Source organism: Camelus bactrianus, chromosome 2 (assembly GCF_048773025.1).
Source record: "Camelus bactrianus isolate YW-2024 breed Bactrian camel chromosome 2, ASM4877302v1, whole genome shotgun sequence".
Lineage (NCBI taxonomy): Eukaryota > Metazoa > Chordata > Mammalia > Artiodactyla > Camelidae > Camelus > Camelus bactrianus.
In genome coordinates, this window is record NC_133540.1 from 52,819,978 (window position 1) to 52,832,705 (window position 12,728).

Sequence of the window (12,728 nt, forward strand, 5' to 3'; positions counted from 1 at the left end):
TATGTTTGATTGTTATTAAAACCCTTCTTTATGTCATTAGTTCTTTGAACCTGAATTCTGTTTTACATCCTATGGACAATGCCACAGTCCTGCTTTCCTTTTGCTGGCAGTTATTTGATGTATCTTGATTCATCTCTTTATTTTTAACCTTAAAGAAAAAATGCTTTGTTTTAGACGTATTTTCTGTAAACAGCCTTTCTTTTCAGTAAGCCTTCTGTTTGTTTTTTTCCGGTCATGATTTGTTAAGTATGTGCCGTGTGTTTGTTGTGGGATCCTTCCCCTATTTATCATCCAGTGCTCTGATTTGAACTTTGGTTCTAACTCAGTCTAAGGGTCATGGATTTTGATAGCAGTGCTCAGCCTATTCATGGTTATTTGGTCTTGGGGGACTGGTTTGAAGTGACCCTTCATTATGTTTATTTAGGTACCAGTTTATATTTATTCTTAAGTTTACTTTTTCATGTTACTATTTTTTATTTCTTTACCTTTTTTAAAGAATGACAAGGTGATATTTCATCTTCCACAACTTTGTTCAACTTCATCCATTTAGAAATTCTGCTTTGCATCCTGCCTTGCATTTATAAGTAATTTTCCCCCTTTCTTTTGCTTAGTGGTTACTTTCCTATTTCTAACTCTCATACATGTAACTATAATTTCCAGGACATTTTACTTGCCACTAACTCCCCATCCACCAATAAGATTCAACTTTTTGCTTTTCTTATGCACTTATCAAGATGTGCAACACTTTATTTCTGCAAACTCCTAGGTTTTGCTCAGATAATCTAGACTTTTATTTCCAAGCTATTATTAGATTTTATCTTAATTATAAAATATCTTTGATTTCTAAAATCCTCACTTTTCACTTAAGCATTAGTTTCTACTCATATTATCATCTGCGTAAATTTAGTAAGAATATAAGAGTCATTGCTCACCACTCTTTCCTTATATTTTGTATTCTCCCAGCTTGGGATCCTATTTTTGAATTCATTTTTATTCCATTGTAGTGCCTCCTCAAGTACGCTCCCTAGATAAGTCCATGGGTTGTGTACTCAGTAAGCTTTGAATGTCAACTGTCTTTTAAAAAATCTTTTATAAGAATGATATCTTGACTGATGAGTGTGGGATTCTTCAATAATATGCCTTTTCTTTGCTTTAAAATTATTTCAGTATTTTCAGAATTACAGATAAGAAGTCTGGCATTTATACAGTTATCATTCCTTGGCAAGTAATCTTTTGCATAAAATTTGTTTTTATAGCTCTTTTCAGTTCAGAGAAAAACTGAGCGGAAAGTATAGAGTTCTCATACACCCACATCATTCCCCACAGCTTCCCCGACTCTCAACAGCCCACATCAGGGTCCAGTGTTTTTATAAAGATTTTTAATTTAAGTTTGAAGGTGAGAAGGCTCATCAAGAAATATCTCAATATGTGTTAAGAAATTAGTTATGCTGAAGAATCATTCTTTAAAGGCAGGAAGCTTTCATCCATCATTACTTTCATTACAACTAACTCATCCTCATTCTTTTTTCCTTTTATTTTGAAATGCCTAGTACTTGAATATTTATACATTAACTCTCCTATTTTATCTTTCAGGTTTAATATTTCATTCATTATTTTTTTCATTTGTTTTCCCCTTTGAATTATGATGCATCTTTTCCTATTTGACTTCCGTGCATCTGTAGGAATCATCTGTTCTGGTTGTTCAGTTTGTTCCATCTTTTTCAATCTATTATGTCTCCTTAAGTGGCTTTAAAATTTTTTTTTTTAAAGGGAGGTATTGGGGATTGAACCCAGGATCTCATACATGCTAAGCATATGCTCTACCAACTGAGCTATACCAACTGCCAGTTTGTGGTTTTTATTTACTTGTTTGTCAGGATGTAATGTGACCCTTCAATAACCATGCGAGTCAGTGTGTTCAGCCTCTTCGGTAGTAGGGGACAAAAGGCAGTGAAAGATGGGAAAGATGGAGCTGAATTGTTGTTGTTGTTGTTGTTGTTGGTGGTGGTGGTGGTGGTGGTGATAGTGTGTGTGAATGACCAGCAGGCAATCTGAGATATTTCTTTTCAGTTATTTTGGGATGAACTCTGTTTTCAAGTAAAGGTGAGCTGGGGCTCTCCTAGGCACCACACTGTTATCTCTTGACTGTGCCGCTAGTGTGAGGGAGAAGCAGGACACAGCAAATGGACAGGGCCAGTGAGGGAGGTACTCAGGCCAGCCAGCTGGCCCCAGGTTGTCTTTCTGCACATCTGCTCAGCAGGCAAGTCTCTTCCCATGCTCCGTCATCTGGGCTACTCCTTCTCCTGCCGTAGCACGGCCCTTAATTCCCAAAGATGTCCAGGCTCAAAGCTGTCTGTGTTAGGGTGAAGTGGGGGTATTGTAACAAAAAGATCAAAACCCAGAACAGCCTAAAAAGCGAGTTTATTTCTCTCTCACACAACTGTGATGAGTGACTGAGGGCAACTGTCAGCTCTGCTTTACTCTGCAGATGCTTCCTCCCCTCAGGTGATTGTCATCCGAATGACCAAAGGCAAGTTACCATGAACTGTACCTGTGGGAAAGGGAAAAGCTTAGGGTACGTGCATGATTTTAAGCCAGGCCTGGAAGTGCCACACATCACCCTATACACATTCATCAGTAAGAACTCAGCCAATGGCAACATGTGGCACAGAGAATGCGAGGAGGTATATTCCCTAGTAGACAGCCTTGAAATAGCTAAACCCTATTTCTATGGAAGGAGAATAAATTGGACTTTTAGTCCAGTGAGACACCTTAATCATAGTGTTCAAACTTTTCTAGAAATGAATCCAATGGTTAGCTTGTTATTTTATTAGTTGCATCAATCACTCCAGCAAGGAGTTGGGAGAGACAGAGGGTTGGTGGCAACTCACGTACCCAGAACATTGCATAGTTTCTGACTAATGACTGTATGAACCTGCTGCAGGGACAATGCTTTACATTTAGGACTTACTAGCACTCTGTAGTGATCTGTAATTTATAGGCTAAATAGGACACCTTTGATAACAAAGGGGGCACTACTAATAAGCACACTAAGACACTGGGAAAACTGCAACAAATCTATTGAGTTCTTGACTCTGAAGACTGAAAAATCAGTTTTCTTCTGGAACTATTATTTTGCTGTAAAATTTAGGCTGGGAATGGAGAGATTATTATCAACCAAACAAGGGTCAGTTCTGCAGATTTCCATGTTACTCCTGCTGACTACGTAGTCTCTAGGACTAAGCAGGACAGTCCTGACCCACGGGCTTACGCACGATTGAAATGACAGGTCACAGTGCAGCTCTCAAGGTGCTTTCACACACACTGTCTCTTTTGACAGTCACACGAGTGCTATGTGGTAAGTGGTATTATGTCCATTGTATTAGTGAAGAAGAGACCCAGGAGGATGAAGATTATGAAATGTAGAACCAGAACCAGACTTCACGCCTCCTACGTCCACTGGCTGCGCTCTTCACCACACCAGGAGGTTCGCTGTCACTCGGACCCCAGCCTTTCTTTGGAGGGGACTTCTCAGCGAGAACGGAATGTATTCAGCTCCTTGAAGTATTAGCTGAAAAAGAGATACTGAATGCTGGCAATATCGACTTTGGAATTTAGGATCAAAGAGATCATCAGGGACTCACCATTCTCCTTTGTCTCAGGTTCCATTATGGATACATGTGTGGAATTTGTTTCTAGGAAGAAACATTTATGGTTCTCCTTTATTGTCATTCCTTCTTCATTAATAGTAATAGTCTTTTTGTTATTCTTTTTCCTCTGAAATTGTTTTCCAAAAAATTTAAAACCTTGGGAAAATATTTTTAGGCTCTAATGTTACAATGTTTTGTTGACTATTTTGTGAATACTTTTAAACCAGTTTGAGTTTTCACACACAATATGATACAACTTGAGTATCTCTGATTACGTGACAATTGTTTGTCCTGTTTATTCATAATTTCTAATACTATCTATTTTTTATTCTGTTTATATAAACTATAACATCTGGAAGAGATCTTAGAGATCAAATAATTTGTCTCCTAAAGCCCCACTTTATAGGTGAAGGCAGACTCCAGATACCTAATTCCTTCCAAACAGGGAAAAAAAAACCCAGGAAAAAACTACCAAACCAAACCAAATAAAGATACCCAATATCAAATACAAAATAAACTGTTAGGACCATAAAATAATAAATCTTTAGTGCACTTCCTTTATTCAGTTGAAATCCAGATCTTTTATTTCAGTTTTGCTTGCTGATATTGAGGCTACCCCAGATATAGAACAGTTTCTAAAAATTACAGGTTTTAAAATCACTTGATTACATCTCTTTTACAACAGCATCAATGGTTCTAATTTTTTTCATTTCTTTAACTTTCTGAAGACTCTTACAATTCTTACAATCCACATCACCGCAAAACTAAAGTGTTAGAAAATGGTCTTAATGTCTGAAAGACACTGGTACTGCCTTGCTCATTATCTCTTAGGCATTTACCATTTCTGGGCATGTTAGTGTCTTCTTACTGCAAACAGCTGCCACTCTCATCCAGAGGACTTTCTGTTTGCAGAAGTCATCTTGGTTCCCCAAACAGGGAAAGCCAGGGTGCCAGGCAGTAAGTGCTCCTGGGAGAAGCCTTCAACCTGTCATGGATAGGGGTGGATAAAATCCAGCTTTTCTGCTACTGAAAATCCACAAATAGTGGTCCTGGCAGAAGTACTATGGGCAGAGAAGACAATCTTTGCCCAGAAAATGTATGTATTCCTGTGAGGATGCAGCACTGCATCCTCTGGGAAGGGTCAGTGTAATCAGTCAACCTAACACATGGTAACTGGCTGGTTCTGCCAGAGATATTGACATTTCAGGGGCTCAGCACTGGCCTGGCCTCTACCATTTGCAGGGTGGGCAGACAGCAGTGATGGTATCATGTAGCTGAACTCACGTATGGCCTCCATCCTCATAACTTGATCAAGTCACGTGAAGGCCCACTGAATAAGGAGAGGAAGTGCTGAGGAAGAAAACTGACATCTTTAGGATGGGTCGTATTGTGCCCCTGTCACTGAGAGCCTACTCTGCATTGATGTACCTACAGTGGCGTTCACATGTCACATGCTGTTTGCATTTTGAAATCATTCTACCCATACACATAACTTTCCCCAGACATCCTTGTCACAAATTTTCTGATTTTTTTCTCCAAGTTCTTGATTGCCCAGGTGGCCCAAAGTTTTCCTCCACTGCCGTTCAGAGCTACCCCTGAGTGTGGTTGTAGAACAGTGGCTCCAAGTGTGACTAGAGGAAGAAACAGCAAAGCAAAAGAGACAATTACCATGGAAGTCTAAACTTTCTGTTCATAAGGTATACTAGTGCCTTCTTCAGCTCCAGTCAGTGAAATCTTATGCAAAAAACTAACACTTTTCAAAAGGAACAACCAAAAAAAAATTCTAATTTTCAAAATTTGTGAACTGTTAGCCAAGTTTGTATAAGCGATCATAAACTTTCTACACTTAGACATATCAAAACACAACAAAGTTTGATCCTTTTTTCCTAGGAAAGAGCACCTGTCTTAATCAATTTAACAAATATGAAGTGATTAATACATGACTAACACTCTCTTTGTCTACTGTATGCATACAGTGCTGTACAATAGAATGTATGGCTACTGAACACTTGGGATGTGGCTGGAGTGACTAGGGAATTGCATTTTAAATTTTATTTCATTTTAATGCAGCTAAATTTAAAATTCAATGGTCACATGTGGCTAGTGTCTGTTATATCAGAGAGTGGAGCAATAGATTAATCATTTTAAACATTTTGCTAATTTGTAAATATTTTCTCCCATTCCATAGGTTGTCTTTCACTCTATTGATTGTTCCCTTTACTGTGCAAAAAGATTTTTAGTTTGGTATGATGCAACTTGTCTTTTTTTTTTTTTTTTTTTTGGTTTTGTTGCCTGTTTTTGAGGTCATAGCCATGAAATACTTGTCAATACCAATCCCATAAAGCTGTCTACTATATTTTCTTCTAGGAGTTTTATATTTTCAGGTTTAAATCTATTTTGAATTGATTTTTGTGTATGGCATAAGAGTCCAATGTCTTTCTTTTGCATGTGGCTACCCAGTTTTTCCAACACCCTTTGTTGAAGTCACTGTCATTTCCCCATTGTATAGTCTTGGCACCCTTGTCAAAGACCTGTTGATCACACATGTGTGGGTTTATATCTGGGCTCTCTATTCTCTTCCATTGGTCTATATGACTGTTTATGCCAGTACCATACTATTTTGATTACTATAACTTTGTCGTATATTTAGAATTCAGGAAGTGTGATGCCTACAGCTTGATTCTTCTTTTTCAAGATTGTTCTGGTGATTCAGAGTCTTTTGTGGTTCCACCTGAATTTTAGAATTGTTTTTTCTATTTCTGTAAAAAATGCCATTGGGATTTTGATAGGATTTGCATTCAATCTGTCCATAGCTTTGGGTAGTATGGACATTTTAACAATATTAATTCTTCCAATCCATGAACATGAGATATCTTTCCAGTTATTTTTATATTCTTTAATTTATCTCATCAATGTTTTGTACTTTTCAGTGAACAAGTTTTTCATTTTGTTAGTTAAGTTTATTCCTAAGTGTTTTCTTATTTTTGATGTTATTGTGAATGGGATGAAAAGCAAAAACAAAAGGCAAGTGCTGGTGAGAATATAGAGAAATTGAAACCCTTGTGCACTGTTAGTGGGAATGCAAAATGGTGCAGCTGCTGTGGAAAACAGTATGGAGATCCTCAAAAAAATAAAAATGGATCTGCCACATGACTCAGCAAACCTACATCTAGGAATTTATCTAAAAGAATTGAAATCAGAATCCTGAGTAGATATTAGCACTCCCACGTTGACTGCAGCATTATTCATGATAGCCAAGATATAGAAACAACCTAAATATTAATTGAAAGATGAATGGGTTAAAAATGTGATATACACATACAATGAAATACTATTCAGCTTTTAAAAGAAGGAAATCCTGTCATATACAATAATGCATATGAATCTTGGCGACACTATTTTGAGTGAAATAAGCTAGTCACAGGACAATGACTGCATGATTCCACTTATATAAGATCTAAAATAGTCAAATTCATAGAAACAGAGTAAAATGGTGGTTGCCAGGGGTTGGAGGGAGGGAGAAATAGGAATTGCTAATCAGCTGGTATAAAAGTTCAGCTGTGCAAGATGAGTGTTTTCTAAAGGTCTACTGTACAACACTGTGCTTAAGATAATAATGCTGTACTGTGCACCTAAAAATCTGTTGAGAAGGTAGAGCTCATGTTAAGTGTTCTTAGTCACAATAAAAACAAAAAGAATATTTCCCATAATGAAAGATAAACTGAATAGGCAGATTCAAAACACTCACTGTATTTCAGTGACTCAAAAATATTAAGTATAAAAAGAAGAGAGACATTTTCTGGTAAACTAATTGATTTAAAAATTTTTTTTTTAAATTCGCTTTTTTTAAGAACAGTTTTCAGTTTACAGAAAAATTGAGAGTATAGTACACTGAGTTCCCATATAACTGCCCTCTCCCATTCTATACTTATATGGTACATTTGTTACAATTAATGAACTGACACTGATATACTGTTATTAACTAAAGTCCAAACTTTATTTATATTTTCTTAGGTTTTAGCTGCTGTCCTTTTTCTGTTCCAAGATCCCATCCAGGGTACCATATTTTATTTCGTTGTCACATTTATAAAAGCTCCTCTAGGCTGTGTTGGTTTCTCAATCCTCCCTTATTTTAGATGACTTTGACAGTTTTGAGGAGTACTGGTCAGGTATTTTGTAGCTAAGCAAATAATTAAAAAAATTTTTAAAAAACAGAAGTATAGTTGATTTATAATATTATATTAGTTTCAGGTGTACAGTATAGTGATTCAGTATTCTTATAGATTGTACTCCTTTAAAAGTTATTACAAAATAATCGCTATAATTACTTGTGCTGTACCATATATCTTTGCAGCACTATTATACATGCATATATACACACATATATATATACACACAATGGAATATTAGCAAAACAGAAACAGACCCTCAGATATAGAAAACAAACTAGTGGTACCAAGAAGGAGAGGGGAGTGGCGAGGGGCAAAATAGGGGTATGGGATTAAAAGATACAAACTGCTATGTATAAAATAAACTCATTGATTTTTCAAGTTTAAAGAAGAAAGCTTGCAAGCATCCAGGGAAAAGAAGCAGAAGGTCACATGCAAAAAGTAAGATGACGTTAGAGTTCTCAGCAATTTTAGGTGACAGATGACAACAGAGACACCTCTACAATGTATAAAAAAGAAATAAATATAACCCAACATTCCCATCACCAGTTGACTTGTCATCCACTGCAAACACAAAATGAAGATGAATTTGACAGACCCAAGATCAGGAAGTAGAGCATTTATCTATTTGCTGGTAAAATATATACTGATAAATCATGTCCATTTAATAGGATTATATTTAAATAATCATGAAAAATAAAAATATGAAATGAAATGCAAAGGCCATAATTTTTAAAATAAAAATGCCTAATATGAATAATAATTTAACTCTAGAAACAAACAAAAAAAGAACAGTTAACTATAACAGGATTTGGAATAATGGAGAAGTGGCCAATAAGAAGTGAAAAAATCAGAAGTGAATGAATATCAGTTATAAAGCACATTAGCTCCTATCTCTGGGCTGAGATAGAGTCATCCAGCAACCTTCTACTACCCCTCACCTCACTCCCTTCTTTAGACTGAGAACCAGACCTCCTTGGAGAGGGCAGGGCTGGGCTCACTGAGTGATGGAGAAATCAATGAGGCTCTGCACCAGTGAGACTTGCTGGAGTCAGAGTTCTGTGGAAGTCATTTGCAGGGCTGTGCTATGTCTCACGACCTGCTATAAAATCATTGGAGGAGATGCCATCGGAAGCCACTCATGGGTGGCCACTGCATGCTGCATGGAGTTGGAAAAATTGTTCTCTGTGGAAACTGGGTGCTGATGAAAGTTACACACCTTGCAGGTGCCCAGAGCTTGAAAAATAGTGTTCTGCAGGAACTTGGCATTGGACACAAGGTACTCTGCAAGGGGCAGAAGTAGAGAGAGCTGCACCCTGCAAGACCCAGCACTGGAGAAATCTTGCTTGGTAGGACCTGAGTGCTGGCAGGTGGATGCAGAGGGAATCATGGCATCAGAAGCTGGCCTGCTGGCAGAGCAGCACAAAAGCAGGCAGGTGCAGTGTTCATGTCAGAAGGGGCTCAATGAAATGGTCACACGATGGGCATGCAATTGGAGCAGAGAGACATTGAATGTCTTTGTACATAATGACATAATGTCAACTTTAAAGGAGGTGCAAGAAAACCCCCTAAATAGCAGCACACTGGGATTGGAAAGAGCCTCTTTCTTGTGCAGTCTTCCTCCTGCTCCCTCTAATGATAAAGCCTAATGTGCTTGTTGCAAAAGAAGGACGCTTATAAGATCTATAGGTCTATTATCCCAGAGCAGATAATCCCAGAGCTGAGAGGCCATAGATTGATAACTGGCATACAGGTATATTGTGACTTTAGCATTAAAATAAATCTGTAGCCTCAACTTTTAAATGTATCTAATGTTATCTAAATAACATTGTGATTTTCCACCATCTTCATCCATTTGTAAATCACATGAACAAACTCTTCAATAGTCAGAAATGTTGTCATTCCTTTTTCTTTTTCTTTAAAATAGTATTTCCATTTCACTTCTGGATAACTTTACTGTGTTTTATTTGTAATTCTTTCATACTTCACTGACATAAAATATGTCTGTGAATTTAAATGAAATATTTGGATTCCTTATTATGGTAAGGGAGAATATGGCATTTTAAGGAGCCTCGTATTAGCAATGTCATTCAACTCTTTTCAGTCCTTCCTAATTAAATACCAAATATCACCGAGTGATCTATAAACTACTTTTAATACTTTCCTACCTGATGATTTGACTAGGTTCTCTTTCATTTTGTTGAAACAAAGAACTGGAAATCACAGGTTTTGCAAAAGAACGTGTAACCTAGTCATTAGAGTCATTCGCTTTCTCAATTTTGCCAAAGTATACAAAAAAGCCTTTAGGGTAGACCACAAAAGGCTCCAATTTTACCTGTCACTCTTTCACTTAGAATCTTAGAATAGTCAAAGATATAAGGGGAAAAATCAACCCTATAAAATTCGAAATTGTGTTATTTTCTTATGAACTCTGAACGAACACATATTTAGTCATCCAAGTTTCAAACTGCCATAAAAAGGCATAACAGATGGACAAAGAAAACACTTGAGAATTTTTACAAATAGGGACATATTAATAATTTTATTTTACAGTTTTAAACAATTGAGATAATAATTACACCCATGAAATAATCAGAACAGCATAATAGTTACTGAGTGTGAGTCAGCACATCTCAGATTGCTCTTTGGAATATTGTATGCTACAATTGTACATAAATAGATGTTCTGATACCCATAGGTTTACACTTTGGGTCAGGTTTTCAGAAATATTGGCCCTGTAGCTATCAGATAAGTGTTTCTTTTAGGAACTAATAAAAGCGTTCTGGCCTTTTCTCAGATTAGAGATGCCAGAGGAAAGGTAAGTTAACTTAAAGATAGATCAATAAAAATTATCCAACTGGAAGAGCACAGACTAAAAAAGATTCAGGAAAAATAAAGAGCCTCAGTGATCTCAGCAACTTATCAAAAGTCTAGCATATGGGTAAAGTCCAAAGAAAAGTGAGGAAATATTTGAGGAAGTAATAGTATAAATTTTCCTAAATTTGATGGGGAAAAAAATTAACTTATAGATCCTAAATGGAATAAATATGACTAGGCACAACATGGTAAAATTGTAGAAAACCAAAGATTAAGAGAAAATCTTGAGAGCAGCCAGAGGAGAAAAATATTACATACATTTGGACAATTTCATAGACGATATCTGACTTCACATCAGAAACAATGGAAGGAGAAGATGATAGAACAAATTTATTTAAAGTTCTGAAAAATTTCTGTCAATCCATATTTCTTTATCCAGCAAAAATATCTGTCAAAACTGAGGTAAAATAAAGGCATTTTTAAACAAATGAAAGCAGAGAGAATTCAATTCCATTAGACTTGCACTATAAGGAATGTAAGGGGAAGTTAGTTTTTCATTCAGCTGAAGGGAAATGACATGAGATGGCAGTTCAGATCTATGGAAATGAAGCACCAGAAATTGTAATATGTGAGTAAATATAAAAAATGCATTTATTCTTTTCATTTCAGGAAAGGCAACCGATAACTTAGAGCAAAAATAATTACATTGTATGGGGGTTTTATAATATATGTAGTAGTAGATAATGTTAACAATATATCAAAGAATAAGAAGTGACAGTATATGGAATTATACTGCATAAGGGGTTTGTATTTGTAAAGCAGGAAATGCAAAGTGATAAAGGAATAATGCAAAGAGACTTTGATTAATATAGCATGCATATAGTTACACATAAAGAACATTAAATAGTAAAAATACATATGGCTAAAGTACTAAAATCAGATGTGAATGTGTTTCATTAACCTAATGTAGTCAGGAAAAAAAGCAATAGAGGGAAAACAATTTGGAAAAAATAGAAAAAAAGTTGCAAGATGGTAGATTTAAATGCACCTGTATCAATAATTATATTTATTTGATCTAAACATGCCAATTGAAAGGCAATGATTGTCAGACTGGATAAACAAGACGCAACTAAATACTAACTACATGAAAGGCACATTTTGTAAAGAGAGTCAGAAAAGTTGAAAGTAAAAGGATGAAAAAGTATATATTACACAAACAGTGGTTGATATAGCTATATTTGTTTCAGAAAAGATAGTCTTCAACATAAGGATTAATTTATCAGGAAGACATAATAATCATAAATCTGTATGCACCTAATAACAGAACTTGAAAATACCTGAAGCAAAAATTGATAGGTTTAATGGGAGAAATTGATAATTTCACGAGCACAGCTTTAGATTTTTAACATCCTTCTTTCAGTATTTCATAAAACAGGTAGATACAAAACCATCAATGAGCACTGTATGTATGTATATATCTTGTCATTATGTTGTACACCTGAAACTAATATGATATTTTATGTCAATTATCTCAATGAAAAAACAGTAATAATATAAAAGATATACAGAACATTATCACCAAATCAATATTTATATAACAATACATCCAATAACTATGGATTATAATTCTTTTCAATTAATTTCTTTCCAAGTACACACTGAACACTCGACAAGATATAACATATGTTGGGACATAAAATAAGTCTCAATAAAGTTGAAAACATTGAATTCTTAGAGTTGTTCTTGGACTGCAAGAGAATTGAATTAAAGCATTAAAAAGTAAGTTATGTAGAAAATCCCAAATTTTTGAAAATTAAAAAGCATGCTTCTTGGTAACTTATGGGTCAAATAATAAATACTAAGAGAAATGAGAAAATATGTTGAACTGAATGAAAATGACAATACAGCGTATCAAAATTTGTGATGTTCAGCTAATATACGTCTTAGAGTGAAATTTATGTCTTTAAATACCTATATTAGAAAAGAAGAAACATTTAAAATAAATTTTAAAATTTTCACTTTAACAAACTAAAAAAGAAGAGAAACTTGAACTCAAAATAAATATAATAAGGAAATAGAAAAATTAGAAGAA